At 42.3% G+C, this 23,560-nt stretch overlaps 1 long non-coding RNA gene across 1 annotated transcript in view; it reads right to left on the bottom strand.

The window, feature by feature from the left end:
* Window positions 1-763: 763 nt before the first annotated feature.
* LOC145349976 (uncharacterized) overlaps window positions 764-23,560 on the bottom strand; it is a 53,183-nt gene continuing 30,386 nt past the window's right edge. Inside the window, exons 2-3 of the long non-coding RNA XR_013888152.1 lie at window positions 15,472-15,617; window positions 764-1,234 (exon numbers count right to left, since the gene is read on the bottom strand). This is a non-coding gene — a long non-coding RNA (uncharacterized LOC145349976). The remainder of the gene's footprint in view (window positions 1,235-15,471; window positions 15,618-23,560) is intronic.

Genomic DNA, 23,560 nt, shown 5'->3' with positions numbered 1-23,560 from the left:
CCCAACAAAAGTGTGGGACCTTACAAAATATATCCTAATTTACACTCCCAATGGTATGTTCATTTTATCAAGGATCGTGTCCTTCTATTACCTATAATTTCAGAACAGGAAATTACTTCTTCTGACAAAAAAGTAAATAATAACAGACACTGGACTCAAAATTCAAAACTAAATCTGGCAAGATGGGGAGGTGATGGCCTGATGGTATTATTGCTAGACTACTAATCCAGAAACTCAGCTCGTGTTTTATTGACCCAAATTCAAATCCCCTCTCAGCAGATGATGGAATTTGAATTCAATAAAAAATGTCTGGAATTAAGAATCTATTGATAACCAGGAAACTATTGTTGAATGTTGGAAAAATCCATCTGGTTCACTAATGTCCTTTAGGGAAGGAAATCTGCCGTCCTTACCTGGTCTGGCCTACATATGACTCTAAAGGCACAGCAATGTGGTTGACTGCCCTCTTAAACAGCCTAACAAGCAACTCAGTTTCAAGAGCAACTAGGGTTGGGCAATAAATGCTGGCCAGCTAGCAATGCCCATGTCCCATTATTAAGTGCCTGTACCTGCTGGACATCTTGACATCAAGTAATTACGGCATAGTGAATGATGATGCAATTATCTGCACAACTGGGGAGAACTTGGAGCAGTGAACAGCCAGTTGGATTCAACGTCTATAGATCCAGGAGCAGATGGACTGATGAATGATAACCAAGTTACTATGTCCTTGGCTTTTTTGAATTAATCCTTTTCATTGGGATGTAGGCATCACTTGTGAGGCCAGGATGCGTTGCCTTCCCTACTTGCACCTGAACAGAATAGCGTGGCAGACTTTTCAGAGGATAGTTAAGAGTCAATTAATCTGGAGTCACATGTAGGCCAAACCAAACAAGTTCAGGTTTCCTTTCCTAAAGTGCATTAGTGACACTTGCGATGATTGATGGCAATTTTGTGGCGCCATTAATGAGACTGGCTTTCAATTAATTGATTGAATTTATTTGAGTAAAAGTGATAAGGTTATTAACTAATTACAGATACAAAGATTAAAATGCAGATAAAGGAAACAGATACTCAGAGATAAGATTTCAAATCAGTCCCTGAGATATTGATGCAGGTCAGTTGCTTCAATTTCTTTTTTCCAGAATGAAGCGATTGAAACTTGAGGTTCATTTTAGTAGCTGCAATGGCTTCTGCAGTCAATTACTCAGAGGTTTGCCTTTATCCGTGGACTCTGCAAGTTTTGAAGGAGAGAGAGAGAGATTTATATTTCTCACTAATTCTGTGGTTATGGTACTTGCAGAGTACTTGGATTCATTTAGCAAAACAACAGTTTATTTCTCAGTACATTCCTTTTAGCCCTCCCTTGACCAAAGGTCCTCTCTGCTGTTGTTTATCAGAGTTCCTCCTGAGGTTCTGTACTCCATAGAACTCCGATGGTGCAGAAGGAGGCTGTTCGGCCCATCAAGCCGAATCTTTATCTTATTGAAACATATAAGATGATTAGAGGTTTAGACAGGGTGGATAGTGATAGCCTTTTTCCTCGGATGGAGAAAGCTAGCACGAGGGGGCATGGCTTTAAATTAAGGGGGGGTAGTTTTAGGACGGATGTCAGGGGTAGGTTCTTTACCCAGAGGGTGGTGAGGGATTGGAATGCCCTGCCTGCTGCAGTTGTAAATGCGCCTAGTTTGGGGGCGTTTAAGAGATCCGTGGATAGGTTTATGGATGAAAAGGGATTGGTTTAGGTTAGAGGGTCATTGTTTTTTAACTGGTCGGCGCAACATCGTGGGCCGAAGGGCCTGTTCTGCGCTGTAATGTTCTATGTTAAGCCAGCACTGACTATTATCCCACCCAGGCCTATCCCTATAACCCTACTTATTTACCCTACTAACCCCCTAACACCAAGGAGCAATTTAGCATGGCCAATCAATCTGACCTGCACAGTGGGAGGAAACCAGAACCCCGAAGGAAACACACGCAGACATGGAGAGAGCACGCAAATTCCACAGATAGTGGCCCAAGCCGGGAATCGAACTCGGGTCCCTGGGGCTGTGAGGCAGCAGTGCTAACCACTGTACCACCATGTTGCCTTGTATATAAAAATGTAGCTTTTAGCCATACTTCACATATATAGTTCCAAAATTAGAATGGCTGTGTTATTAAATGGTTGAATCACGCTCCCACATTAAGTATTGGATTAGTCCCTGTCTGAAGGGCATAGTCCTATCCATTCTTTTTAGCCTAGGAAAGTTAAATGTCTCAGCCATTAACTTGAATTTTCTCATTCTCTGAGGTTTGAGGAGATAGGAGAGAACTATTCATGCCTCCGGGAAGCCACACTGAGTTATGTTAACCCTTGTGGAAACGTGAATTGAATCTCAAATGCCATCACATGTTTGGGTGTGTCTACATGCAAGCCGCTTGCAAACTTCTGTAGCTTGACCACATTGAAGTTGAAAAAGGTTGGGTGAATTTTGGCAGCATTCTTTAGGGTCAATTTAAAAGAAGGATTAGCTTTCTTAAAATAAATCTATGATATCACACTACACTTTTGCATTCAGGTTGGGACCCTCATGCCAGAGTCAAAAGGGGTCACATCCGTTTTGGGTGGAAGAGTTGAATTTGGCATAGGAGGCAAGGGGGCCATGGGTGGCTAGTTGGGTGCAATAGGCCACATCAGTGGGGTGTGGGAAGAATGAAGAGTTGTGCCCTCCCTTTGCTCATATAGCTCCCCTTGAAGTCTTGCCCTTCCTTTTATGGCCCTGTGTTGCCAACAAAGTGACTATTTCTGGCACTGTCCGAGTGCTAACTGACCACCCTCCCCTCGACCTGTGCTCACCTGATTGCACATGTGTGCCAAAGACTGAGTGCCCTTCTGTGTGGTTCGCCATTTCATGACGCCTGCCTAATTCATAGAATCATAGAATCCCTACAACACAGCAAGGTGCCATTTGGCCCATTGAATCTGCACCGAAATCAATCTCACCCAGGTCCTATTCCTGTAATCTCATGTATTTACCCTGTTAAACCCCCTGACACTAAGGGGCAACTCTGCATGGCCAATCCATCAAACTTGCACATCTTTGGACTATGGGAGGAAACCAGAGCACCCGGAGGAAACTCATGCAGACATGGGGAGAATGTGCAAACTCCACACAGACAGTGACCCAAGGTCAAAATTGAAGCCGGGTTCCTGGTGGTGTGAGGCAGCAATGCTAACCACTGTACCACTGTGCTGCCCAGCCATCCTCCCAGCACCCTGGACAGACTTGCTGAAACTGGAAAGCCATTGAGAAACTGCCATGTTGGCCAGTTCTAGTGTCTTTATCCCACATTCCCACATCTACTCCATCCTTTGGCTCTCAATGTCCAGTGATAAGAGACAGAGGGTGATGACGGGAGGCTGCTTTAGTGACTGGAAGGCACTGTCCAGTTGCGTACCACAGAAATCTGTGTTGGTCCCCCTAATACGCGTCATCTATATAAATGACATTGATGACTATGTGGGGGGTAGGATTAATAAATTTGCGGATGACACAAAGACTGGACAGGTGGTTAATAGCGAGGCAGAGTGTCTTGGGCTACAAGATATAGATGGAATAGTCAAATGGGCAGATAAGTAGCAGAGGGAATTTAACCCTGAAAAGTGTGAGATGATACACTTTGGAAGGAGTGATTTCAGTATTCAATGAATGTTAGGACACTAGGAAGTTCTGTGGAACAAAGGGACCTTGGCACGTTTGTTTACAGATTCCTAAAAGTGGATGGGCATGTTAGTAGGCATATGGGACACTTGCCTTCATCAATCGGCACAGATTACAAAAGCAGGGAAGTTATGTTGAAGTTGTATAGAACTTTGACAAAGCCACAGCTGCAGTACTGTGTGCAGTTTTGGTCACCACATTATCGGAAGGATGTATTGCACTGGAGGGGGTGCAGAGGAGATTCACCTGGATGCTGCCTAGGGCGGAATATTTAAGTTAGGAAGAGAAGTTGCATAGGCTTGGGTTGTTTTTGTTGGAGCAGAGAAGACTGAAGTGCGACTTGATTGAGGTGCACAAGATTAGATATGGACAGACTGGATAAAGAGCAGCTGTCCCCCTTAGTTGAAGGGTCAATCACGAGTGGACATGCGTTCATGGTGAGGGGCAGGAGGTTTTGGGGGAGTGAAGGAAGTGGTGACAGTCTGGAATGCACTGCCTGGGAGGGTGGTGGAGGTGGGTTGCTCCATATCCTTTAAAAAGTACCTGGATGAGCACTTGGCACACCATAACATACAGGGCTACAGGCCAAGTGCTGGCAGATGGGGTCAAAATGTATTTATTAGTCTCAAGTAGTTTACATTCACACTGTAATGAAGCTACTATGAAAATCCCCTAGTCGCCACACTCTGGCATCTGTTCAGGTATACCGAGGGGGAATTTAGCACGGCCAATGCACCTAACCAGCATGTCTTTTGGACTGTGGAAGAAAACTGGCAGTCATGGAGGAAACCCACGCAGACTCAGGGAGAACATGCAGACTCCACAATGACTGAAGCCGGGAATCAAACCTATGTCTCTGGAGCTGTGAAGCAGCAGAGTTAACCACCGTGCCACTGTGCCTCCCTGCAAAAAAAATCCCACATTTCTTTTCATCTCCACTAAAATATTGAGGCTGTTCAGGAAGGGAGCAGAATCAATAGCATCAAAATAGATATGAGTTGATTAGATTGCAGTTAATTTGAAGTGGAAAATCAACGCGGTAAAATACTAAACTGAATTAAAATAATATATAAGATGAATGAATGATTTATTGGCAATATACTGGTAATTTCTGGCAGAATAACAATGCAACACATTGTTTTATTAATGTTTGAATAAACACTTTATTTTCAAATATCCAATTCTTCATATGCACTCAGGCACTTAGGAAATGCTGGCTTTGTAAATGGTTTACAGTCTTGTGCAAATTAATTTACTTACTCATCGATATTGCTGATTCATGTTAGCAGACAATAACATGGTTCTCCAGCATGCTTCATAATCTTCCTTTTGTCAAACTATCACACCATGATATCCTAAACAGCTTTCGGAACTCTATGAGGTAATTACAACACCAGAATAAATGTCACTCTCATGATTGGGATGTGACACTTCAGCAGGCAGACTATTCAATAGCTACTTGGGATCCGTGGAGGTGGCATCTGTTACCCTGTTAAAGGATCAGGGTTTTGTCAGTAAAAGATCTGCTCTAAATCACCTCGTGTCAGGGAAGCCAGCTGAGACAACAGTTTTTTTTATTTCAAGGCAGGACACTGCCCCTTGGCAATAAATAACTGGGACACTTGTTCACATGTGTGAGAGACCTTGGATTCACAAGTGTCACCATCTTTTGTCAAGTCCAGTACTAAACAAGGGTTAGGACAGGGTTAGGGTGGGGTTAGGGCAGAGAATGGATCATGATATAAATTCAAATGTTTTCTTTGTTATTGAGATGTCAGTCATGGCTCAGTGATAGCTCTCTTGGCCTCTGAAGCAGCAGGTTACAGGTTCAAGCCCCACTCCAGAGACTTGAGTACATCCTCCAAGCTGACACTTCAGTGCATTAGCGAGGAAGTGCTGTGCTTTTGGAGATTCCTCCTTTCAGAAAAGATATTAAATCTGTCTGTCCCCACAGCTGGATGGAAACGATCCCAGATTTAAACAAGAGTGGCAGAGTTCTTCTGGTCAACATTTATCCATCATTTAATTAATGGAATATGAGATTGTCTGGTCTTTTAGAGCCAGAATTTTATAACACAAAAACAGGCCCTTCAGCTCATCGTGTCAATTCTAGCCATCAAGCACCTATCTATTCTAATCCTATTTCCAGCGCTTGGTGTGTAACCTTGTGTGTTATGGCATTTCAAATGCCCATGTAAATACTTCTTAAATGTTGCAAGGGTTCCCACCTGTACCATCTTTTCAGGCAGTGAGTTCCAGATTCCCACACCCTCTGGGTAAAAATTAATATCCTAAAACTGGTTATTGACGCCTTGACTTAAGGGAAGAGTCCTGATAATTTCGTACACTGCCATGTAACAATTGGCTGCTGTGTTTCTCCTATTATAAGAGTCGCAACACTTCAGAAAGTACTCATTATCTTAAATTCTTAAAATCAGGATACGCTAAATTCCTTCTATATTTAATTCTATTTGATGATTTTATAGGCCAATCACAGGCAGGATAGCAGACGGAGAGATATAGCAGGTGGGGAGGGATAGCCCGCGGAGATAGAAGGTGGGGGGATAACAGGCAGGGATACCAGGCAGAGATATAAAGAAGGGGGATAGCAGGCGGGAATAGCAGATGGGATAGCAGGCAGGGATAGTAGATGGGGAGGGGAAGCAGGCAGGGATAGCAGTGGGGACAGCAGGTGGGGAAGATAGCAGATGGGGATGGCAGGCGGAGGTAGAAAGCAGGGGATCGCAGGGGGGAATAGCAGGTGGGTATCACAGGTGGGGGGGAAAGCAGGTGCGGATTGCAGGTGAAGAGGATAGCAGATGGCAATAGCAAGCCTGGATTGCAGGCAGTGGGGAGGGGAGGATGATACAGGCGCGATAGCAGGTGGGGAAAGCTGGTGGAGATAGCAAGCTGGGACAACAGGTGGGTGGACCTGTAAAATAGGGTACCATGGTCCACCCACTCCTGTACCCATGGCAGTTTTACATGCAGCAAGGGAAGCAGGGTAAGACACTATCCATGTTCCAATTGAGACCCTTTAGTGGGAAATTAATGTCCACTTAAGGGCTAATCCTTTTGCTGCTAAGATTTAATGAGTAAGTTTGTGTAGATTGACAGTTTGGACCCGATGGGCTGATGGTCTGTGAAATGTGAGTGCGTTGCCTTTCCAGTCCCCGGTGTCAGTTGGAGGCGCCCTGTATAGTTTTCCCTTCCCATGCCCACTCTCCCTGCCTGCCTTGTCCACATACATCCCCACCCGCTTTGCTGGGACCTGCCATCCAGCCTGGTGAGGTCCCAGGCTTGCGTGGCTTCTGGGACATCCATGGTTACTTCCTCTTGGACCCTCTTGCAGTACCAGCAGTGGCCATTGCCTCTGGTGGTGCTGTCAGTACTGCAGAGCTGACAGTCTCCAATTGGTTGGTAGCTGTCTGAGGTGGGACTTATACTTGGAGAGGGGCAGAAGTCTCGTCTCCCAATAATTAAAGGCCCGTCAGCCACACAATTAAAATGGAGCAAGCCAAGTAAGCAGGGATGGGCTTGCTCCCAACATTCACACGGGGGTGTGGGGAACTTGGCCTCAGTGCATAATCTAGCCCATTGATAAGGAGCTTAATAATTAATATCACGAAACATTGAGTAGCAAAACAGACTGCTAACTTAAAAAACGGACTTCTAATGGATAATTTTGTGGCATCACAGTCCCGTTGGTCCAGGTTCTGATCTACAGGTACAAATTTGATATCTAGTTTACATTTTACTCATTTGCAATGGTTCATTCAAAGACTGGGCTGTTTGATCAAAAACCAGGCCTGGAGGAACAACTGTGAATGCAACATGTTTTCACACAAGTGATTACACACATCCAGTTCACTGTGATTTTTGAGACATTCTGTTTATTCCAAGCTCCATATCAGAGTGGAACCTAGTAGACAACTTTGAAAGCATTTTGAAACCACCACCAGCCGATTAGTAATATTTTGCTTTGGGAAGCTATTCCTTCAGAGAATTTGCCATCCGACTGCACAAAATAGTGGCAAGGAAATACTGCAGCATCTTACAAAACCTGAACTTTAGTCTCCTGAAAGCGTGCCAAGAATGGCGCAATGAAACAAAACAGCTATTTAGATTTCTAAAGATAGGGGTTGACAAATAAAACATTCTGCAACATGTTCTTCAACATTTCACTGCTATTTTTAAATCCAACTTGTCAAAAATTATTTTTAAACTTGCTGCATGGTTAGAGGAGCAAATTGTTCCATTGTATTTGGTTCAAATTACTTACTAATTGCTTTGACCTTATTTCAGTGCGGCCGGTGTACCAGAAATGGATACAAATAAAAACAAGTTTCTAAGAACTGATGGAGGAAAAAAAATTCCATGACGAATAAATGCCAGCTCAGTGAAGGAGTTTGAAAGGTAAGAAGGTGCTCAAAACAGAAGGGAGCATGGGAGAACAGGAGAATAGGAATGTGAGCTGCTGGGATGAAAAAGAGGGAATATCAAGACTTGAAGTTGCTAAGGTTGGAGATTCAAACAGATTGAGAAAAGAATGAGCTGCCGTTCCTGAATTTTATATTAAGCTGGACTAGCAATCTAGAGACACAGGGGACACAGGTTCAAATCCCACCATTTAAATTCAGTTTATAAATCTGAAATTTTTTAAAAAGCTAATCTCAATAATATTGTCAATTGTCAGAAAACCAATCTAGTTCATTAATGTCCTATTTCCTCTCTTCAAGAAAGGAAATAGCAATGATCCTGGTAATTATAGGCTAGTTAACCTTACTTCGGTGGTCGGTAAATTAATGGAAAGGGTCCTGAGAGATAGGATCTTTGGAAAGATGCAGTTTAATCCGGGATAGTCAGCACGGTTTCATGAGAGGTGAGTCCTGCCTCACAAATTTGATTGAGTTCTTTGAGGAGGTAACTAAGTGTGTAGATGAAGGTAGAGCAGTTGATGTCGTATACATGGATTTTAGTAAGGCATTTGATAAGATTCCCCATGGTGGGCTCATGAAGAAAGTAAGGAGGTGTGGGATAGAAGGAAATTGTAACTGGCTGTCTCATAGAAGACAGAGGGTGGCGGTATAGGGAAAATTTTCAGACTGAAGACCAGTTACCAGCGGTGTACCACAGAGATCAGTGCTGGGTCCTCTGCTATTTGTGATTTTTATCAATGACTTGGAAGAGGGGGCTGAAGACTGGGTTATTAAATTTGCTGATGACACCAAGATTGGTGGAGTAGTGAATGAGGTGGAGGGCTCTTGTAGGCTGCAAAGAGACATTGATAGGATGCGGAGCTGGGCAGAAAAGATGAAGTTTAACCCTGATAAGTGCGAGGTGATTCATTTTGGTAGGACAAACTTGAATGCGGATTACAGGGTCAACGGCAGGGTTCTGAGAAATGTGGAGGAATAGAGAGATCTTGGGGTTCATATCCACAGACCTATGAAGGTTGCCACTCAAGTGGATAGAGCCGTGAAGAAGGCTTATAGTGTGTTAGCGTTTATTAACAGGGGGTTTGAGTTTAAGAGCCGTAGGGTTATGCTGCAACTATATCAGATCTCGGTGAGACCACATTTGGAATATTGTGTGCAGTTCTGGTCACCTCACTATAAGAAGATGCGGAAGCATTGGCGAGAGTGCAGAGGAGATTTACCAGGATGCTGCCTGGTTTGTAGGGTAAAACTTATGGTGAAAGGTTGAGAGAGCTGGGGCTTTTCTCCTTAGAGCAGAGGAGGATGAGAGGTGACTTAATAGAGGTTTATAAGATGATGAGGGGAATAGATAGAGTGGACGTGCAGAGATTATTTCCTCGGGTGGATGTAGCTGTTACTAGGGGGCATAACTATAAGTTTCATGGTGGGAGATTAGGAGGGATGCCCGAGGAAGATTCTTTACTCAGAGAGTGGTTGGGGTGTGGAATGCACTGCCTACTGTGATAGTGGAGTCAGACACTTTAGGAACTTTCAAGCGGTTATTGGATAGGTACATGGAACACACCAGAATGACAGGGAGTGGGATAGCTTGATCTTGGGATTGGACATAGCTCGGCACAACATCAAGGGCTGAAGGGCCTGTACTGTGCTGTACTGTTCTATGTTTCTATGTTCCTAGAATGAAATCTGCCATCCTTACCTGGTCTGACTTACATGTGACTCTAGACCCACAACAATGTGGCTGACTCTTAAATGTCCTCTGAAATGGCCTTACAAATGACTCAGTTGTATTAACAGCTACGAATCCACAAAATGGAATGAACCTGGATGGACCACCTGAGCAAGGCACTGGAAATGACAAATCTAACCCAACCATCCCTGGAAAGTCTATTGTACTAACATCTGGGGGCTTGTGCCAAAATTGGAAGAGCTGCCTCACAGACTAATCAAGCAACAGCTTGGCATAGTCATACTCACCAAAACATACACTACAATGTCCCAGAAGCCAGCAACGATGACCACTCCCATGCCACCCAGTCACTGAAAACTCCTCGATAGCCAGGCTTTGGTTACCCCCAACCCCTCTTACCCCTGTTTGAGGACACTGGCCATTGGTGTGCCCTCATTCTCTAACCACAGTCCCAGTAATAGCTGAGATAAAGGAATGGCACAGGCCTCAACCGTTTCATTGGCGAGCATCGGCAAAAGTTGGCCCCAGAACTCACTGTCCATCTAAGCAGGATCACCCACACCCCTCCCTTCACTCCCCATTTACATCTCCGAGGACTTCAGCGTCAGACAAAAAATTCAGGCTGTGGTATCCTCCTCTATTGTCAAACAACACCTTCCTGGGGCCTCTTCACAGAATTTCCCTTTTAGAAAGCATTGATAGGGAAGAACTTAACAATAGTAGTTTTCTACTTTAATTGAAACTTGATCTGACCATGAAATAGGACGAGCCCCATTGGGTGGTAACCCAGTTGGTATGGATCTTTCTCAATACTGAAGTGAATCCACCACAAACAATGATGCACTTTTCTAGACTAGAGGAAGTACATACAATAGAAAAAGTTGAATTCCAAAGAGAGAGGGAAGGAAAACAAGGAGAAATGGAAAGAGAAATGCATAAACTTGAATTCGAATCTCAAAGAGGAAGGGAAGCTGGGAAATTTAACCTGGAAAGCTTAGATTACACAAACAGGAGGGAAAAAGGAAATTTAACAATGGGTATGTTCTGACTCTTTTTGCAGGATTTTATTATCTCTCGACCCGTGATCCCGTCAGAGGTCAATGGACCTTCCCATTGTCTAACCCCTCGCCCGCTGCCTGCAGCAGTTGTGGACTCACCAACTTTAAGGGCGTTCAGATGGTCAGTGGATAGGCATATAGATAACATTGGAATAGTTTAGGTTAGCGGGTCATTAGATTGGTTCCACTGGTCGGTGCGACATCGAGGGCCGAAGGGCCTGTACTGCACTGTTATGTTCTATGTTCTATGTTCTGTGGCGGGCTATGTGATAGAATTCCAGCCTTTGAGTTTTGATTCCGCAAAGAATATTTACCTAGTGCATGAATTCAGTGAGAAAGGAGTTAAAATGTATTTTCTGTCATTTGAGAAAATTGTTACAATAGCCTAAGGCCTAAGGAAATGTGGACTCTAATGGCAAAGCATGTTCGTGGGAAAGCTTCAGAACGTGTACTTGTTGCTTTCTGATGTACAATCTAATGATTCTGATGCTGTGGAGAATGCTGTTGTCAATGCATATGAGTTAGTGTCAGAAGCTCATAGGCAAACATTTAGAAATCTAAGGAAGAAACAGGCTCAAGCCTTTGTGGAATTTGGTACAGAAAAGGAAATTATACTTGATAGGTGGTATAGGGCTATGAAGATTGAGCAAGATTTTGAAAATCTTTGTGAGGTAATATTAATGGAAGAATTTAATAAGATCCCATCTAGAAGACCATAAATTTGCTAAGATAAGGGCCACTATAATTATGGTTAATGATAACGTCTTGTCTCCTAAACATGTGAGTAGCAGCAGACCATTGTTTCCAAAATCACATAGAAATTAGAGAGATGAACAGATCTGATAATGAACAGAGTATTGGTTACAATGAGGAAGATAGTAAAAATGAAAACTCAGATATTCCACGGCATATATGGAAGATAAGTATGATTCATGAGGATCATTTTTGTCATTTTTGTGATAAGAAAGGAAATTTGAAGGCAAGTCATTGGAAATTAAAGGCCAAAAAGTAACATTTGCATGTGAGCATATTGTGATTGCAGAGAGTGTATCAGTGGAGATGGCACTTGTGACAAACCAATAGCTTTGAATGTATTTACTAATGGAAATGACCACAGTGTAGAGGATTATCGGGATTTCGTGTTCAAGGGGGAAGTCTCTACATTTTTGTCTGTTAAAGGAGGTATACAAATAAATATTCTTTGAGATATGGGCTCAGCTCAGTCATTGATGGAGGTGGGTGAGCAGAAACTCCCTCCAGAAGGTCATAGAGTCATAGAGATATACAGCACGGAAACAAGCCCTTCGCCATTCGTCCATGCCAACCAGGTTTCCTAAACCAAACTAGTCCCATTTGCCTGCATTTGGCCCCTATCCGTCTCAACCTTTCCATCCACGTACCTGTCCGTATTTAAATGTTGTATTTGTACCTGCCTCTACCAGCTCCTCTGGCAGCTCATTCCATATGTGCACCTCCCTCTGTGCAAAAAAGGTTGCTCTTCAGGTCCCTTTTAAACTTTTCCCCTCTCACCTTAAATCTATGCCCTCTAGTTTTGAACTCTCCTAAAGTGGGGAAAAGATATGCTAGTTAAGAATGTATTAATTAAACATATTATTGGAGGTTGTTTAATTATAATGTTGCATGAAGTAAATTTAAAATGTGGTTTAATTTCAGGAATTGTAACTGTGGGAATTGTATTAAAGATGCCCATTAATGGTATAGATTTCATTCTAGGAAATTACTTCACTGAGATGACGTCCTGTCATTTCCAGTGATGTTAAACAAGTCGAGTGCAACTGTTGAAATTAAGAAGAAATCAAGTGATTGCAGGAATCTTGGACTAGCTTTACAGATTGCTTATGTTGCTCCTCTGAGGATAAAAAAAAGTGAAGCTTTAGCACATGTGTTGGTTGCAGTCAACAAGGCAGATTTATGGAGAAATTGTTCACTGTACAAAGGCTTGGGATAGTCTAACTAAAAGCTCGTGAAATAGCTGATGATGGCACAAATTAAAAATGTGACTGGACTCTTAAAGTGGCAGCACAACAACACAAAACCTACCCAAATATATATCAACACCTACTGTGAAAATTATTGTTTCAACAAAAACTGTGTCCAAGGAGTCAAACGCTCAGATTGCTGAGGTTAAAAATACAGTGGCACATTCGACTAAGAGTTAATAACAGCCAGAGACAAATTGAAGGCGGCTGAATTAAACCTGCTGGCAGAACCTCAGCCAGAGGTGTCAAAACAGATAACAGCAACAATACTCAAAGCTGGTAATGGAACAAAGGAACACGTGGCTGTGAACCAAAAGATGCTTCTGTAGCTAAAACTAATACCATGGAGCTGCAATAAAGAACTTGTGTTCTTGAACATAAATTTAAACTTCAGAATGATGAAGCAATCGTTTTTCTGAGACAAACTGGGAACAGTTTGTGCTAAGTGAAAAAAACAAAAGACAAGAATTTTAAAAAAATTCTGAATTTAGTAAAAAGGAATGTTAGAATTTTTTGTTCATCATCGACATGACCTTAACAAAGCTATTAAAACAGCTAAAGAAGCAGTGTTAAACCTGCTTTTGCTGTAAATTTAAACAATGGGAATGAACTTAAAAATGAAAAGTAACCCTGTATTTAAAACGGAGGAGAACAATTCAACATTTTGGCTGGCTGAGCCTTTCTTTATAAACTTGGAGAATTAAAAAAAGGTCCACAGCCATGAAAGGGAATGGAGATCCAGAATTAAGAACCTGAACATGATGGACCCAAAGATGGTGTTCCAGGTTTAACCCCCTCATGACAATGTAGTATCCAGATTTGAAGAAAAACAAAGGAAATTACTGAATCAAGAGGGTAAGCAATGCAACAGACAGTTTCTTCTGGGTTGACAATACACACCTGTCTGTACTAGAAGGCCTGTGGGACTATCAAAAATCAGTACACTGTTTTTGCTAAATCTAAACTAATCAGAACAGACAAGATGCAAAATGTTACCATAGAGATGGTAACACCCGTTACCATCTCAGTGCTCACCCTGACCCCTCTCATTATCTAAACCACTTGTTTTGGCTGTTACCTTGACCTCATAAAACCTTCAGCTACTTCTCACACCAGACCTGCCGGCTGACTCTACCCCTCTGCTACCCAGTACTCTCAGCTCAAATCCCACCACCCCACCTTAGAAAGCACCTAGCCTGCCCTCTAGGACCATCTCTCTACCACCATCCCTGTCCACAACTTCCCTCCAACCACAGGAGCGGCAAGCCCAATAATCAAGGGCCTTTCTTCTTTCTCACGTTGTTACACCCTCACATTCCCTCTCTGCTTCCTTTTCAGTCTGGGATAATCTGTGCTCTTTTCCTGACAGTCTCCCCCTCTTCTCTTAGCTTGCCTTCCCGTGTCCAGCATTCACAAAGCTGGACCTACCACCACCCAAATTCTGTCAAAAGACTGAAATTTTTGAGTGGTTCCCAAGAAGGCCAAAGCAGCATTTACTCAACTTTAAAGAGTCCAAGAAGACGTCAAGTTCACCAAGTGTATGCCAATTATATACAATTGTAAATGTAAATGTTCTAATTTCCTGCTGGAGGGCAGCTTAGTTCCGATTAGATGGCTTTTTAATAAGCATGCATGAGCTGCCAATACCAACATTATTTGTAAGGAAGCTCGACCTGCATTAAAGCTATCTTTACAATATCAAGAATTTAATTTTTCGCATCCATCCCACCACTGGGAAACTGAGTGTTGGCTTCCTGTCAAGTTACGTTCTCCCACCCGCTAAGTTTCCCACTGCAAGAGGCCAAAGTGTGGGAGTGATGGTAGACTCCCATGTAATAGCTGCTAGGAAGACTGACATAGGCTCGCACGATGCACTGATGGCAATCATACAACAGTTGCCTATTTATACTCATTGAGGCAGTGACATCATTGAAGGCGCCTGCAAGTGACAGGGTGTAGCCAGTGATACCCTGGATCTGGGGCAGCCTGTAATATGTGTAATCCCCACAGCCATACCCTGATGTATTCTGTTGTCTATGGGGAATGTGCATGTGCTAGAAAACAAAACATTAATCAGCTGCTTAATGTCAGTCAGCATGCTGACTGATGAGACTGATATGCCCCGTGGTGGCTTAGAAGGAGCCAGAGATAATGACATTCAGGGCTGTAGTGAACTTGACTGCAGCAGGCAATGATGTGTTTTCTCTGGCAGAGTTTATTTATTAGTGTCACAAGTTATATTAACAGTGCAATGAAGTTACTATGAAAATCCCCTAGTCGCCACATTCTGGTACCTGTCTGGGTACACTGAGGGAGAATTTAGCATTGTCAATGCACCTAACCAGCACGTCTTTCAGACTGTGGGAGGAAACCCATGCAGACACGGAGAGAACGTGCAGATTCTGCACAGATAGTTACCCAAGCTGTGAATCAAAACAGGGTCCCTGGCGCTGTGAGGTAGCAGTGCTAACCACTGTGCCACTGTGCCATCCTTCAACCAGCAATGCTATTCCAGTCACACCGCTGCCATCTTTTGAAGTACAAACACAGCAATAAGGATGTGAAAAACTTCTCACTCACTTTACATTCTGCCTGATTTTCATTTCCACTGGAGCCTCGTAAAAAGACATTAGACAGTATGTGAAATGAGGTGCCCATTCGCTGGACGCTGGAAACCTGAAATAAACTCAAAGAATGCTGGATAAACTCAGCAGGTCTGGTAGCATCTGTGGAGAGAGAAACAGAATGAAAGTTATGAGTCTGTATGACTCTCTGTAGAACAGTCATACTCAAAATGTTAACTATGAACTTAGAACACCAGCCAGAGTGTTAAAAATAAATCACTCTCAATGACATTCTCTAAGTTTAAAGAACCAAGTACTTGGCCCTGAGGGTTTCATGGGGAATCAGCTGTTTTGAAAAGTCAAGCCCAGGATTTCTGTGGGAGCCTGGCATGAACTGGTAGGTGCAGGATGAAAAGGTGAAAGGATGGTTTCAGCACTGCCATCTTGGAAGAGACAGAGAAAAATCTTTAAAGTTATACTCTCTTCTTATGGAAATAACCATTTGTAATAAACAAAATGTCTGAATTTATAAAGTCAGAGACTTGAGGGGGACAGCAGAAGAGATGAAGTGATGAAAATTGAATTGTAAACACTTATGGGTAAAGATTTGGGGGGAGATGGAGTGTAAGCATGTTTAGACAGAGCAAGGGTTAATGGAGGTGGGGAGACTGGAGAAACAGCACTGCCCGTGGTACAATGTAGAGGGTAACATGATAGTAGGCTTTGGGTGCAGTAGGGTCTAGCACAAGTCAGGATGGAGACAGCACCTATGTAAGGTTGTATGTTGGAGCTGCATTATTATGAATAGTTAATGATAACTTAACGTTCAACCATACAACACTCCAGACCTCTAAGTGAGATAGTAAACAACCTGACAACATATACCTGGTGCTTGGCTTTCCTTTCCTAATAGACAGGATTTGAGTCAAGATAAAAATGGTCTTTCAAAGAGCAATGTAAATTCTACCACTATAACAGAGATGGTGAAGTTAGTGGGACAATCCTGTGTCTTTAAGAATTGTATTTCGGTTATGTTTTTTGTGCAGGATTTGTTATACCAGTTTGTTTTATTATCAGTGCTGGTTTATCAGTTGTTACTGCTGCAGCATAAATGATCTTAATTGCTACAATGTTTGTTTTAATGCAGGGTTGTTATTTTAGTTTTTTTGCAGAGTAGGGCTTCATTAGGTTGATTGACAGTAATATCATGTGACTGGATAGAGCTAGGCTTACACAAAGAAATCAAGCTCAGTTGCTTTTTTGGAAACTATAGAAAGAAGAAATATCTCTGAGTCTCTAAAGTCTGAAGACTGGGATCTTCCAGAAACTAGGTTTATTTCTCTAAAGTTCTGCTATTAGAGGACATATCCTTCTCTGGAAACTACTGTATAGGAGACAGAAGGCAAGCATCTTTCTGTATCTGTCCAGAGGGGTTAAAATGTTGGCAATCTAGCATCCATGTGAGCATATCTGTTTTTGGTGCTCATTGATTCTGAAGTAGGATTTGTGATTATGGGGAAATTACTTACCTTGGAACTATAGAGATGGATTGCTGTTAACAATTATGCTTTGTCATGTATTTTAATTGGTAAATGTTCTGCTAATTCTTTTTCTTATATTCTTATATGTGCTTTTAAATAAAGTGTGCTGTAATACAAGCTTCCTAGTGGGTCAATTGAATCATACCTGGAGTGAAACGCCTTATGAGCGGTCTAGATTAACTTCATAACATATCTTGAATGCCTGATCTGGTTCTTGACATGAGTGATATTAAAATAACAGTTCTGTGCCTTCTTGCTCCTCTCTGCTAATAATACAATGGTTCCATTTGTGTTTAATGGTGCATTGCCTCTTAGATAACTATTAAATAAATGTGAAAAGCTTTATTCTGAATTTTGCAGTCAGCAGTGCAGTAGGGGCCCTCATCTCTGACTTTGAAGATAGTCCCTCTGTGAGATTCAGCAAACCCGATGTTGGGAGTTATGCCTCCTCTCACTTTGTAGTGAGTTGTGGCATTCTAAATGGGAATTCAGTGAGATCATCGAGCTGTCCAAACAGCCAATCACATTATAAAATCCCTACAGATAGCCAAGCAGGAAATGAAAAGCAAGAAATCCAAATCAATTTTAAAAACACTTTCGGAAAGTAAAATGAAGTTTAGACATACACATAGGGCTAAAGTAGAAGCTAGCATATCATGAAAAACTTTTAAACAAATGATTACTTGAGTAAATAATTTTTAAAAATCTTGTGATTAATTATAACAAAGACACCGAGCAGCACAACACAAGTATATATATTTTTTAGAACCAGTTCTGTTATTCAGCAATATTTATTACTCATTAACTGAATTAATTCCCATTGGAGTTATGAACTTTTGTGGGGCTTCTACAGTGAAATGGGAATGCGTGGCACGATGACACAGTTGTTAGTGCTGCTGCCTCACAGCTCCAGAGACCTGGGTTCAATTCTGGCCTTCGGTCACAGGATGGAGTTTGCATGCACACCCTGCATCTGTGTGGGCTTCCTTCGGGTGCTTCAGTTTCCAAAGTTGTACAGATTAGGTTGATTGGCCATGCTAAATTGCCCCTTAGTGTCCCAGGTTATAGGTTAGGCGAATTAGTGGGGTAAACATGTGCGGTTAAAGGGATAAAGTTTGGTAAGATGCTCTGTTGGAGAATTGGTGCAGACTCCTTCTGCATTGTTGGGATTCTACAATTCTGTGGAATAAAGAACCACCACATAAATGATTACCGGCTCTGAGAGGCAGGAGGCAGCAGGTTGTCCATATAGTTGCCACAGGGATGGACTAGTGAGTGACTGACCACAACGTCAGGATTTCTACTTTAATCTGAGCTTGAATTAAATGCTGAAGTTGTGGTGAGTCTAAGAGCAATAATGATGGTGAAAGCTAACACCCCTCACAAAATCTGGAACATTATTCTTTGGGTGGAATTTTCTGGCCACACTTGTCCCAAAACCAGAAAGTCATACCCGAGGTCAACTACCTGCTATGGTTCCCATGGTGAGTGGGACATGAAAATTCTCCTATACATGTTTATTAAAAGCTTTACATTTGCAAGTTATGCTGTATGCACATGAACACAGAAAGGGCTTAAAGAACAGCCACCATTTTTGCTTTTCCAGTCATGAAACTGATGCACATTTCAAAGCCCAAATGTACAAGGATGCTTCCAAAAGTGCTCAATACAATAAATTGGGTATTAATTGCAATATGGAGCAATAGCTAGTGGTACTGTCACTTAAACACATTGGTGCAATGCAGAGCGCTGTCTCTGGGGAAGGAACAGTTCTCCTAGTCTTTTGCAGTGTTTGCACGTTAAACTTTAGACAGATGCTGTATCAACAATGGCCATCTGCCAAAAACAGTCTTACCAGTAAGTGGCAAGCTTTTTGCAAAAAGGAAGTTGGTGGCTTGAATCATTGTGATTCCTTTCATCTGAACACTGAGAACAGGGATTGTCTATTTTTGAATCTATATATTCCAATGCCTTGTGCAGATAGTTTGATGGCTCATACACTTAAAAAGTTATTAAATCATTTAAACCAATATGGAAGCAGCTATTTTAGTCATATGCAATGCAACTTTCATTGTCTTCATTCATGTCTTTTAGATTCTCAATTTTCCACAAAATCAATTACTAAAGCCAGCTTTAGTTGTGCAAAAATTCAACTAAAATTTAACTGAGTAGTTTTAATCGACCTTTCTGGATTTTTCAACCAGATGAATACAAAGTTGTTATCTGGATCTTCTATCTTTGGTAATATACTTTGTCCTCACAACAGATGTGTCGAGTATAGGGCTAACGGGAGGACTTTGAATAGTGTGGATGAACAGAGGGATCTAGGTGTGTGTGTACATAGATCCCTGAAAGTTGGGAATCAAGTAGATAAGGTTGTCAAGAAGGCGTACGGTGTCTTGGCGTTTATTGGTAGGGGGATTGAATTTAGGAGTCGCAGTGTAATGTTGCAACTGTACACTACTCTAGTGCGGCCGCACTTGGAGTACTGTGTGCAGTTCTGGTCCCCGCATTACAAGAAGGATGTGGAGGCGTTGGAGAGGGTGCAGAGGAGGTTTACTAGGATGTTGCCTGGTATGGTGGGGAGGTCCTATGAGGAGAGACTGAGGGATCTAGGGTTGTTTTCGTTGGAAAGAAGGCGGCTAAGAGGGGATCTTATTGAAACATATAAGATGATTAGAGGTTTAGATAGGGTGGATAGTGATAGCCTTTTTCCTCGGATGGAGAAAGCTAGCACGAGGGGGCATGGCTTTAAATTAAGGGGGGGTAGCTACAGGACGGATGTCAGGGGTAGGTTCTTTACCCAGCGGGTGGTGAGGGATTGGAATGCCCTGCCTGCTGCAGTTGTAAATGCGTCTAGTTTGGGGGCGTTTAAGAGATCTCTGGATAGGTTTATGGACGAAAAGGGATTGGTATAGGCTAGTGGGTCATTGTTTTTGTAACTGGTCGGCGCAACATCGTGGGCTGAAGGGCCTGTTCTGCGCTGTAATGTTCTATGTTCTATGTTCTATGTTAAAAGCACAATTAGAATCCCTGCTTCCTATCCAAAAGCAACAAACTTAAAACTGGAGATGAACTTGCATAATATCTCGGCTAGGCCACAATTTGAATGTTGTGTATACTTCTGAGCAGCACTCTGTTATAAGAAAGATACAAAAAGGTCCAGCATGGTTTATTAAGTTGTTAAAAGGGATGAAAAATTGTTATAAAGAAAGGCTTGAGAAATTGGATATTTTACAATAAGCCCAATTGAGGTCTACCTAAATAATTTAAAATTAGCAGCCAGTAACAAAAAAGCAATCAAAAATACTGGTGGAACTTTACCTTAATGGGTCTGAATGACAAGTAGACGATTGCCTTCAGTTGTACAGAACCTTGGTCACTCCCGACTTGGAGCACTGAGTGTTGGGCACTGCACCTCAAGAAAGGTATCTTGACCTTGGAGGAGGTGCAGCACAGATTCAGAGAAAGATACGAGGGGTTAATTATAAGAACATGTTGCATTATTTTTTGTTTGTTTTCTCTTGGTTCCAGAAGATTGAGCTGTCATCTCATCAAAGTGTTCAAAATGACAAAAGGATCAGATAGGTTCAGGGAGACTATTTTCTCAAATGGGACATTTGTGAACAACTGCATACTGTCTTAACATTAGAGCCGGTCCATTTAAGGGGAATCAGGAGGTAATTTTGCACACAAAGTGTACTAGAAATCTTGAGTTATCTCCCACAAGGGCTTGATGCTAAGAAATTTGGAACTTTTGAGAAGGAGATTCTTGGGTTTTTGTTAAATAAAGCTAATAAGCGATAGAGAGCCAAGGCATGTAAATGGAATTGAGGCATAGATCAGCCATGATCTAACAATGATAGAACAGGCCCAAGAGGCTGAATAGACTACACCTAATTCTGTGTTCAAGATTATTAGGACTGTGAGGAAGATGGAAAATTGACTGCAAGTGCAAATTGATTTTATACACAAACATTCTGGGGATGCACAGTCAGGTTCACATGTCATACATGTTAGGTTAAGCTCTCACAAAGGGTATGTAAGGTAAAATATTGGATTAGTGGATAGTCCATCTCAGCCATACCCAGCGTTCCCCAGCATTAGAGATGCCAGTCTTCAGGCAACTTGATTCACTTCACGTGATATAGCACTTGATACTGCAAAGTGCATATAGACCCTGACAACATACCAGCAGTAGTATTCAAGACTTGTGCTTCAGAAGTAGCTGCACCCCTAGCCAAGTTGTTCCAGTACAGCTACAACATTGGCATCTATTCAGCAATATGGAAAACAGAAGTATCTGTTCTCACATGTGTACAGCATTAGCCATCACATCAAAATATAGTACAGATATATCCAATGCCAACCTGGATGGAGGTAGAGTCCGCAAAAGCTGGGTATGCTGACAAACTTCCCAGCCACTAACAAGAGCTGTTCCACCGGGACAGGTTTCTATATATGTCCTCATGACACGTTAAACCCATCTCCAAGTGGTTCATTCCTGACCTGGAACCTGCAGAACTTTTATCTAAAGTCATTGTCTGATGGGTATCCTAGGGCCAGTAAATGTTAGTAGAATAATGACAGACATTACCATAGGACCACAGGAACCCTTGAGTGGAGAAGGAGGCCATCAAGTCTGCAGCGATTCCCCAACAGAGCATACCACCCAGATCCAGCCCCCCACCCCCACCAGGAATGCAAGCACTTACCCTGCCAATGCTCCTAATCTACACATCTTGGTTCACTAAAGGGCAATTTAGCATAACCAATCCACCTGACCTGCACATCTCTGGACTGTGGGAGGGAACCAGAGCAACCAGAGAAAACCCATGCAGACACAGGGAGAATGTGCAAATTCTATACAGACAGTCATCCGAGGCTGGAATTGAACCCAGGTCCCTGGCACTGTGAGGCAGCAGAGCTAACCTGTACGCCAACATGCTGCCCCAATATTGGTCATCTGTTCCTGGTTCCTTTGATCTTCCTGACATTCCTTCTTTCATGTAGTTGAGCCAACATGCCCACTATCATATCAGAATAAACACGGGGGGTGGGGGGGGTGTCATGATTATCTATTAATTTTCATTAACTGTTAGATATGGTTTAGTTGTCTTTTGGTTCAATGGCAGAATACTGAGCATTCACTGATCGAGCTGGTGTGTGGCATGTACATAATATAACATCTTACAGAGAAAGAGAGTATTATCAAATCAGTACTGAGAATTTTATTTATTTAGTTAAGATTTATTTGCAGAATGTTAAAAAAAAATGGAAATTGAGAAAGCTCTTCCTGAAGAGGCTGTGTCATAATGGATCAACTGACATTTTGTAGACTGAGAGGTATAAATCTTTGTTGGGTAAAAATATCAACAAGGGCTTGTATGTAGATTGTGCCTTTAATATAATAAAATGTCCCAATGCACTTTATATAAACAAAACCTGACACCAAGCCACACTAGGCCAATGCCATCTCTACTACACTCAGCCCCTTGGCGCCACCAAACTTGAGACAGGTCAGGGCTGGTAGTTTAGTGAGGGGAAAGCCACCCACTGAATTTTGTGTGCCACCAATCTTTAAACCTGCCAGCTGGGGAACATAAAATCCAGCCCTCAATGTGAGATGCCTCTTTATGAGACAACCTGATGAGTTGAGATTGAGGCTAAAATCACTGAAAATGACCAGTTGCCTGGGGGGGCAAAGGTAGGTAAATTGAGTTGTAGATCGGCTTTGATCTGACTGAGTGACACAGCAGTCTCCAGGAGCTGAACAGTCCATTCTTGTTCCTATGTAAAGGACATTAATATGCGATTAACTTAATCTTTGTAAATCGACTTATAAAATGTAGGCTACTATATCCCTATAATAAATTCCTTTTTGCAATCACCTCAAAAGATTGCATAAGGAAGATTATTTATTCTGATATTCAATGCTTGTGTTTCACTTCAGCTATCTATACTAGCATAATGCAGCAGAGTGACACAGGCCATACATTAATATTAATATGTATGAAAGTGATGAACTCAGTGCTGCAGGATTGCTACAGTAAGAATCAGCAGCCCACTGAAACTCATTAACCTTTGCACGGATAAAGTTCCAAATGAATGAACGTGTAGATAATCTGTGGATGGTGCAGCCACATACAAAATTGCATGCAGCATTCTGTGAGAGGCAGAAATCAGAGAAACAAAATACAGGGATACCGTGGTGGCTAGAGGTCGAGTAAACCAGACAGGCCTGGAGTGGTGATCTGGAGGCATGACTTCAAATTCCAGCATGTCAGCGACCTAATTAAATTCATGTAATTAAATAAATCCAGATTAAAATGCTAATAAGAGTAATGATGATGATGAACTCACTGATGTCCTTTCAGGAAGAAAATCGGCCATCCTTACCCTATCTGGCCTACATGTGACTCCCAAGTAGGGTTGCTGACTCTTCAATGGCCTAGCAAGCCATTCAGCTGTACTCAAGAAATCAACACACCACCACCTTGCTAAGGGCAAATAGAGGTGGGCAACAAATGTTGGCCTTGCCAGCAATGCCCACATTCCAAGGTT

This window comes from Carcharhinus amblyrhynchos, chromosome 1, assembly GCF_965287045.1.
Source record: "Carcharhinus amblyrhynchos chromosome 1, sCarAmb.v2.hapA, whole genome shotgun sequence".
Lineage (NCBI taxonomy): Eukaryota > Metazoa > Chordata > Chondrichthyes > Carcharhiniformes > Carcharhinidae > Carcharhinus > Carcharhinus amblyrhynchos.
This window is presented reverse-complemented; position numbering and strand designations above follow the sequence as displayed.